The sequence below is a fragment of the Thalassophryne amazonica genome, chromosome 18, assembly GCF_902500255.1.
Source record: "Thalassophryne amazonica chromosome 18, fThaAma1.1, whole genome shotgun sequence".
In the NCBI taxonomy this organism is placed as follows: domain Eukaryota; kingdom Metazoa; phylum Chordata; class Actinopteri; order Batrachoidiformes; family Batrachoididae; genus Thalassophryne; species Thalassophryne amazonica.
In genome coordinates, this window is record NC_047120.1 from 12,759,829 (window position 1) to 12,769,467 (window position 9,639).

The window sequence follows — 9,639 nt, forward strand, 5'->3', positions numbered from 1 at the left end:
TCTGATCTTAACTTTTAACTTGATCTATGTACTTCGCATTTCACAGTGTCAATGTGTCTTTATGTGATTATTTGTTCCATGTCTGTCTAATGTTGTTTTTTTTGTGTGTGTGATGGACTGAGCTTTTTGCACAATCATTTCCTATGTGTTTTTTTTTTTTTTAACTACAAATGGCAAATAAACTAATCTTGAATCTTGTGTGTGTTCAGGGTGCCCTTTAGTGCAAACCTTTGACCACACTCAGAACAGGCAAATGCTTTTTGTCTTTTTTTTAATTTCTCTTCGATTTCTTTTTTACAGAGTGCAATGGGGCCCCAGACCTGGGGTCTACAGTTGCATCCTAATCATTAATCATTACTGGCATTGTATCTGAGGGCTCTCTTCAAGATGGTGACTGACTGTTCCTTTAACTGCGGATATCTGCACCTCATGGGCACTTGGGTGACCAGGGATTGCCTCAAGATATTTCTTCAGGTTCTTCTTCATAAGCCCTGTTGCTCCCACCACAACTGGTATAATATCAATTTCTTTCAATGACCACGTTATTCGTAGATCATTTTTAAGTTCTTGGTATTTCGTGATTTTCTCCCTTTCAGCTCTATTCAGGCCATAGTCATTGGGGACTGTCACACCAATAATTTTTGCTGTCTTCTCATGCTTGTTCCAAAAGACATTATCAGGTTTTACTGCACCTCCTTCGATATGTCTTCCTGCTGGGATCTCTTTGTCATAAAAGATAGTCACTTTTCCACTGGATGAGAATGGTGCTGGCTCCTGCTCCCAAACGTGTCCCTCTACTTCCACCTCCAGTTCCTTGTATGCAAGGAACTGGAGGTGTCAGCTTGTGTAATGTCCGTCTGCCATGAGGATCTGACATGCTGATATAAGTGGTTTACACTCAACAGCTGCATGACAGAATCGGCATTGATCACTCTGTGAAATTCCTACCATTTTTTTTAAGCCATTTGTTAGTAGCCCCTGATCTTGTGCTCCAACTATAATTCTTTCTCCATCAAAACCAAGTTTTCCCTTTGTAAGCCACCGTATAGATCCGTCTTTGTCTATGAGAGAGTAAACTGAGCGACCTTATGTCAAAAACTGATTTATGGCCCTGTCAGCCAATCAGAATCGACTACGTCACTAAGCACCGCCCCTAATCCCGCCCTTATGACATCACAGCCAATCAGAATCGACTACGTCACTATGTCCCGCCCTAACCCCCTAGTCCCGCCTCCAAGCCCCGCCCCTGGCTCCTCCCCTAGCCCCACCCCAAGCTCCACCCCTAACCCCGCCCAAGCTCCGCCTCCAAACCCTACCTCCCCTCCTACCCAGGTCTAATATTTTAATGTCATTGTATTTCATGAATTAAAGAACGATTAAAAAATACCTAGATCTTTTTTAATGTATTAAAGAATTAACTAATTCTGAAATAATTAAACATAAATCAGTGTCTAATATTTAATACCCCTTTAATATTTTTTAATTCTTAAATTAAAGCGCGTCCTTTTATGGTTTTTAATGCTTCAATTAAAGAAGGATTAAAAAATACCCGTATCTTTTGCACAATTATGGGGGTTTTTCTTCAATTTAGTGATTAAACACAAATATTTTAATACCCCTTTAATATTTTTTAATTCTTAAATTAATGCGTCTCCTTTTCTGTTTTTAATTCTTAAATTAAAGAAGGGTTAAAAATAACCTCTCTCAGCTGTAACGGCTGTAAGTCTTTGCAGCAAGACGGTCAAATACCCACGCATAGAGCTCCTCACGGAAACATGACCCCACGGCTGTAATACCTGTTGCAGACGCTAGCTGTGTGCGTGTGTGTCTGTCTGGGGATGTGTGTGTGTGTGTGTGTGTGTGACCTGCACAGTGGGGGTGTCACGCCGGATGGTCTTTTATAACATAGTAGAGAAGCTTGAATCTTTGGATGAAGCTTGAATGTTTTATTACATCCGATTTCCTGATGACGGGGTCGTTTGCCGTAGCTCCTCCCCCGCATGCACGGGATTTCTATAAAAAAACCAGTGGACCACATCTCATTTAAGCATCGGACGACGGACCAGCATGAGCTCCTCAACCTCCCCCATCGCACCGGCCGATGACATTACTTGTGACTGCGCACTCGCCTGTGGAAGAGACCCGCCATCCCCGGGGCAGGCCTGGACGAGATCCGCCGAGCCGGTCGTGAACCAAGACCGGCGCCAGAAGGCTTCACGGACCCGCGGCGGGTACGAGACCCCGTGGGGAGTTCAGCTCGAACTGGTGTGGGGCGAGATCCATCCTTCTCACGCGCTTTCTAGCCCGGGAGGTGTGGGCTGTCTTCCCGCTGTCACGGAGGTGCGAGTCCGGGGGAGGTACAAGACCTCGAGCGGGCTGAGAAATACGCCACATCTTACGCATCAGACCGGCCAGATGGGTTCCTGTCAGAGGAATTCCTGAAAATGGTGAAAGTCGGCGTGGCCCACTTACTTTTGGCTGTGATCAAAAGTTACAGACAAAACTCTGTTACGGGTGTGAGATCGATCACCCCAGACCAGCGCCAGCACGAGTGCCTGGAGCCATTAAATGAATATTTCTTTACCGCACATTTTGAAATGGTGAGACTCTGGAGACCGACCTCCATTCCGGCTGTGGTAAAACTCCTAGCCCAGCGCTTCCTCAACCCATCGGCGGCGAGGGTCCAGGGGGTGGTAGAAAACATCCTCACTGAGCTGAAATACACTGATAATTTTGAAGTAAAGATCAACGAACTGTACACGTTTCGGTGAAGACGCCGATCTCGACCTGGAGGGGATGGTAGCCGTCTATAACCCCGACGACTGAAAAAAAAACCCTACATTTTTTTATTTTTTAATATCATCATTATATTGTTTACAGTCATGGGTAATTGTGTGATGAGTCTCTTTCAAAGCCTGCGGGAAGTTTATATTATACGTGGACTCTCGTATAAGCTGGAGCGGGCCGTCATTCGCAGGCTGGAGACCCCAGACACCCCGCCATCATGCGTTATGGAGAGGGTCTTCGACGTTATCAGACGTCGTCCCGGGCCCGAAGTCTGGACAGAACATATCTACAACGCGGCTCGCCATTCATCTGAAAAATCTCTGTACAACGTATTACTGAAAATCTCTGTTTTGACCACTGACGATTTTACACGGTGTAATCCGCTGCACCTGCTTACATTATACACTCTGTTTGTGGATGTGATGGCGTGCCGCATGAAACAGCTGGGACTGCCCAGAGGGGAGATTGTTCCTACACTTTTACAGCTGAATACTGAAATAAACCAGAAATGCAGGGGAGATGTATTACTCAGAGTTTTCCAGTTTTGTACGTGAACGTATACTTTTTCCTCCACGTGTTTAATAAACATGAATGTATACTTTTTTCCTCCACGTATGTTGTTTAATAAACATGAACATATACTTTTTTCCTCCACGTATGTTGTTTAATAAACATGAACAATTGTTTTTTTCTCTGTGTGTGACTTTAATGAATGTAATAAAGCATATATTGTAAAACTTAGACGGTCTGTGTTCTTTCCAATAATATTGTTGAAAAAAGGGTGAAATGTTTTCAAATCAAATTTATATAGCGCCAAATCACAACAAACAGTTGCCCCAAGGCGCTTCATATTGCAAGACAGAGTCATACAAACGAGGTTTTGGTGGAAAAAAAGGTTCTCGTATGAATTTATGCGGGGTTTTTAACACGGTCTTATTAAAAGGTCGAGGCTGATCTGTGAGCACTCCCCGCGGTGCTGAATCAGAGTTCAATTTAACGTTTCCAAGAGCGCCTATTTAAAACAAGAGATTAATATTTTTGTTCGCTAAAACATAAAAATGAAAAAGGACTATCCGCTTCATCATTCTGAAGAGATCCGCCTTAAAAGATGGGTGATGAGGATTTAATGAGGGCTATGTATTATAGTCCGGCAAATCCGGGGAGTTTTGGAGGACCGGAGCGTTTACACAGGGCTCTGCGCAATCAACTCGGATCTAAAATTCGTATGAAGCATATCAGAGATTTCCTGTCGGGGGAAGATGCATACACATTACACAAACCTGCCAGGACGCATTTTCCAAAAAATAGAGTATTTGTCACAAACCCGCTTAACCAATTTCAGGCGGATTTATGCGACATGCAGGGGTTATCAGATTTTAACGATGGGTACAAGTACCTGCTGACCGTTATCGATATCTTCTCAAAAAAAGCGTATGCCAGAGCCCTGAAGTCGAAGCAAGGGCGCGAAGTCTCACAGGCCTTTGCCTCGCTCTTAAAGCACAGCGGGGTGCCTCTGAAGCTGCAGACTGATGCTGGGAAAGAGTTTTTTAACAAACCATTCAAAGATTTAATGAAAAAACACCGGATTCTACATTTTGCCACGGCCAGTGATCTGAAAGCCTCGTTTGTCGAGAGGTTTAATCGCACGCTAAAGATGAGAATGTGGAGATATTTTACTGCTAAAAACACACGAAGATACATCGACGTCCTGCCGTCTTTACTCACGGCTTATAACGAGAGTTATCATAAAAGCATTAAGATGAGACCGAATGAGGTTAACGCTCGAAACATAGATCGAGTGTTTCAAAATTTGTACGGGGCATCCACCCTACGCAGGAGACCTGTGAAGTTTAAATATAAGGTCGGAAATATAGTCAGGGTCTCCAAGCTCAGGGGAGTTTTTGATAAAAAATATGAACAAAGTTTTACGGATGAAATATTCACGGTGTCAGAATGTATACAACGTGCGCCGCCCGTTTATAAATTGAAAGATTATGACGGCGAGATCATTGAAGGTTCATTCTATGAACCAGAATTGCAGAAGGTTAAAATAGCAAAAGACAGACCGTATCAGGTTCAAGAAATTATTCGTGAACGTTTTACCAAGGGGAAGAAATTTGTATTTGTCAGATGGAAAAATTGGCCTGAGAAATTTAACTCCTGGGTTCCCGCGGACCAGCTGATGGCCGTATAAATATGACAACATCTATCTTCAACCGACATATGAGAAATGGATCGGGATCTGAAACACGGATTTTATATGACTCTGCCTTCAATCGCCAGCCTAAAAGTATTCCCGGACAACACAATTTCATGCTACCAGGTGGACTTGGCTCGACACCTGGATCTAGAGGGTGACTGGGATGTGGCGCTGACGGAAATTTCTTATCCACACACCTGGTTAAATATCCCGGAAAAGCCCTGCTGTACATTTCAGGTGAAGAAAATTACGGGCTTACCGCCCAAGAACAAACTCGCCGTTCACTCACAATTTTTTAACACGGGATATTACGATAACTGAGGTTATTGCAGCGTGGATAAACCCTCGTTTGAAGACTATAGATCCGAAGCTGACTTTAAAATATGACGATATCCAGAAAAAGTTTCTGTGGGAAGGAGATGGTACCTGCCAGGTATATTTTGAAGCCCCGACGGCGTACATGCTGGGGATACAGCCTAATCAATGGCTGAGATACAGACCCGGGGTCACGAGCTCTCCCCGCTACCCCGATATAAAAGCGGCATGTATCACCTGTTATGTTATACAGACGTTGTACAGCCTCAGGCGATGGGGAGGTTTTGCTCCTCTCCTCCGAGCTTTTGAAATTGGAGGTCGTTTCGGGGAAATAATTACAAAGAAATTCAATCCCGCTTATTACATCCCGGTCTCCAAAAGACATATTGAGACGATACGCATCGAAATCAAAAGCGATCAAGATCGACTGGTGAATTTCAGATACGGTAAAGTGGTTGTGACATTACATTTTAAACCGGTGGGATAAAAAAATGGCCGGGGCAGCGCACAAAGCCGACATTTATAGATATGTGCCTTACTATGAAAATCAAGTCGGGAACGGCCTTCACGGCTTCCACGGCACTCCTGTTATGTACGGGCGCGGGCTCGGGAACATATTTTCAAAACTGTTCAAATTTGTGTCGCCGCTGATTAAACAAGGATACACGATCGCCAAACCTCACCTGAAAAACGCAGCTCGAAGCATCGCTTCCGATGTAGTGAGCCGCGTTGTTGAGAGGGCCGGACGGAGTCAGGAACCCGAGCAGCAGCAGGGGTCCGGGATCATGGTGCTCTCAAGAAGGCCCCGGAAACGCCTCCCCGGGGAAACGGATCAAAACGGTTAAAAAGGGAAAGACCCCTGGAAAAAGCAGAACAGTTCGAAGGAAGCATAAGAAGAGGAGGTTGTCCGGGGATATTTTTTCTTAAACAATGTCTCTTTTGCGAAATAATTCCCCCGAATGCACCATGAGCAAATTGGATTTATTCGCCGTCACCGGGACCCAGCTGTCCATCGAGCAAAGCCAATACGTTGAGGTCATAATAAAGTATAAAGGACGCGTAAGCAGAGCACGCTTTAGCGCCGAATCGCGTGAATTTCAAGTTCAGGGCCCACTGCACGCGGACATATTTTTCTGCGAGAGGCTTCTTTTGAATAATGTTGATCTAAGAGTTAAATTAATTTGAGCCAGCGATGCTTTCTGCCTGATGGGGCTGGCGGCCTCCACTTTCAAGCTGAAAATTCTGGGCGCGTCCCTATTCGTTAAGAAAGTCACCATATCCCCTGCAGTGAGATTGGGTCACTCCACAGCTCTCATGAAAGAGAACGCCGTGTACCCGTTATCACGAATCAACGTTAAGACTTACGTGATCCCCAGCCATTCCAGGATATGCAACCAGGAGAACCTGTTTTTAGGAACCATGCCCAAATATGTGGTTCTGGGTATGGTGAATCACAATGCATTCAGAGCGAGAAGAGATCTGTCCACTTTGAATTTGCACACTATGACCTGGAGTACCTCACACTCAGTCAAAACGGGAGACAGCTGCCAGGCTAAAGCTTTCCAGCCTGAATTTAACAACGGACTCTCTGTGAGGGAGTTTTACAATCTCTACACGGCAACCGGGTGACACCTCAAGGACCTGCCTCTCTGTATAGACCGGGAGGATTTTGCACACGGCTATGCGCTGTACGTCTTCAATTTAAACCCGGAGGCGGACAGCGGCGCTCTGAGCCCCGTCTCCACAGGGACCCTGCGACTTGAGATGAGATTCAGAGTCGCGACTCCGCATACCACCACGCTGATAGTGTATGCGTGTTACGATTTTCTCCTGGAGATTAATTCCAAGCGACAGGTCCTTTTGGATTTTTACTGATGAACACCCTGGAATTGGACACTGTTATGAGGGGCTTAATAGGAGACCTGTTCATCTGTGTTTTCGCGTCTGACGAGTTATTCCGGATCAAGCCGGACCCTCCCATATATTTCATTGTAAACACCCACCCTAGACATTTACCGGGGGAACACTGGTTAGCGCTCACTGTTGAAAAAAATGGTAGAGCCATTTTTGACTCGTTCGGCCTCAGCCCGTACTTTGAATACTACCCTAAAAGCATGCTGCGACATCTGGAGAATCTCCCAGATGTTAAAAACATTCTGTACCACAACAAACAGCTTCAGCACGAGTTATTGGACGTATGCGGACAACACTGCATGTATTATCTGTATAACAGAGCCGCCGGGAAGTCGTACCAGGACGTGGTGTCTTTATACACCGAAAATACTATCGCGAATGATGATTTGGTTTCTGATTTTGTGAAAAGATATCGTTATTGCCTTAAGAAAAGCTGCAATACCTCCTGTAACCAGCTAGCAGGGCCTTTGCATGAGTTTAAATATTGTCACGGCTTGTGTTAACCGGCGTTCCTATTATTTTATGTTTGTCCGTGTGAAAATGTAATCCCCGTCTTAGAACGCTCCCCCGATCATACCTTTAAAGTTTTATCGCATTTGGATAATTTAATACCCCGTTAAGCGTAGAAAGAAGCGTTGACCTTTGATTTTTTTTTTTTTGTGAAAAAATGCTTCGGATGTGTAGAAAACGCTCTCCCGATCATACCTTTAAAGTTTTATCGCGTTTGCACGCTTTAAACCACCCTTATTAAGCGTAGAAAGAAGCCTTGACCTTTGATTTTTTATGTGTTTTATTGCCTGAAAACGGGATGGATGTGTGAGAGCGGCCTCCCGATCATACCTTTAAAGTTTTATCGCGTTTGCACGCTTTAAACCCCCATTATTAAGCGTAGAAAGAAGCCTTGACCTTTGATTTTTTTAATGTTTTTTTCACCTGAAAAGGGGATGGATGTGTGAGAGTGGCCTCCCGATCATACCTTTAAAGTTTTATCGCGTTTGCACGCTTTAAACCCCCGTTATTAAGCGTAGAAACAAGCGTTGACCTTTGATTTTTTTGTGTTTTTTCGCCTGAAAACGGGATGGATGTGTGAGAGCGGCCTCCCGATCATACCTTTAAAGTTTTATTGCGTTTGCACGCTTTAAACCCCCGTTATTAACCGTAGAAAGAAGCGTTGACCTTTGATTTTTTTTTTTTTTTTGTGAAAAATGTTCCAGATGTGTAGAAAACGCACCCCCGATCATACCTTTAATGTTTTTCGTTTTTTGCATCGTTGTTATTAAGTAGAGAAGTGCTGAAAGTTGTTTTTAAACCATATGCCGAATAAAAGTGATGAAGGCCGGAGATGAGTTTCAGTCATTTTATTAGTAACAATATACAAAAACGTGTCTGACTGCGATGTATTTTAAAAATCTTGATCATAATATCCAGTCAGTTTTTAATTCGACACCCTCCTTTTATGGTGAGAACCATTCCCAGCGTTGGAAGTCTTTTTTTTTTTTTCTTAAGTTTCTTCCTGGCCGGCGAATTGGTTAAAAGAAGGGTTTCATCCGGCGAGCTGCTCCGTCCTTTTTTAAGCTTCTGAAACTGCTCGCGGGCTTGCAGGTTTGATACGCACACCACCAGAATGTTCCGCTCCTGTAGAATATTGAGGAACTTCGCCCAACCTGTAGGGGGGCTCGATTTCTTGAATGAGGATCCGAGATGTTTCATAAGATCTATGACGTGAGACCCCCCTCACGACTTTCCCCTTGTAAATAAATTCCCCCGACGGACTCCAGCACGTATCACCCATCGACAATTTCCTCATAATATATTCAGTGTTTCTACGCTCTCTGGAGGGGATATTCTTCAGGACCTCTGTGACAGTCTCATCCAGCTCCTCCTCCTCAGGTTGTTTAGCGACGCGAGTCTCTTGCGGGGGTGAAACGCGTGATTCGAGTTCCCAGTTTGATCAGGGTTAAATAGCGCTGCAGCAGAGCCTCATACTTTTTAATTTTTTCATAAGAGGAGTGAGTATGTTCCTCCAGCATGGCCCACATTCGCGAGTCTAAATCATTTTCCGCCATTTGTTTGTTATTTCTGCTCGGCGGAATGGAATGTCCGAGTTGAAGCATCTGTTGAGGAGTCAGTAAAAACATCTTTTGCGCCGCTTTGAACGCCATTATCCTCTAGGTAGTATTAGACTCGTTATAACAGGCAGGGCCGCGGCGAGCAGAGGCAGGAGAAAGCCGCCCGTTTGAATCAGTGCTCCCCGCTTCCTTTTGTAACTGGTTTTTCTATTGGCCAGAAGACGTAAAACTCTTTTTCGTTTTTTCAAGGCACGGAATTGAGAGTCGCTCAAGGCGATATTCCCCTTTAATATATTCAAAGCGATCTCGGATAAAGTTTTCAGAAGCTCCGGCCTGCAGGTCTTCAGGCTGTGG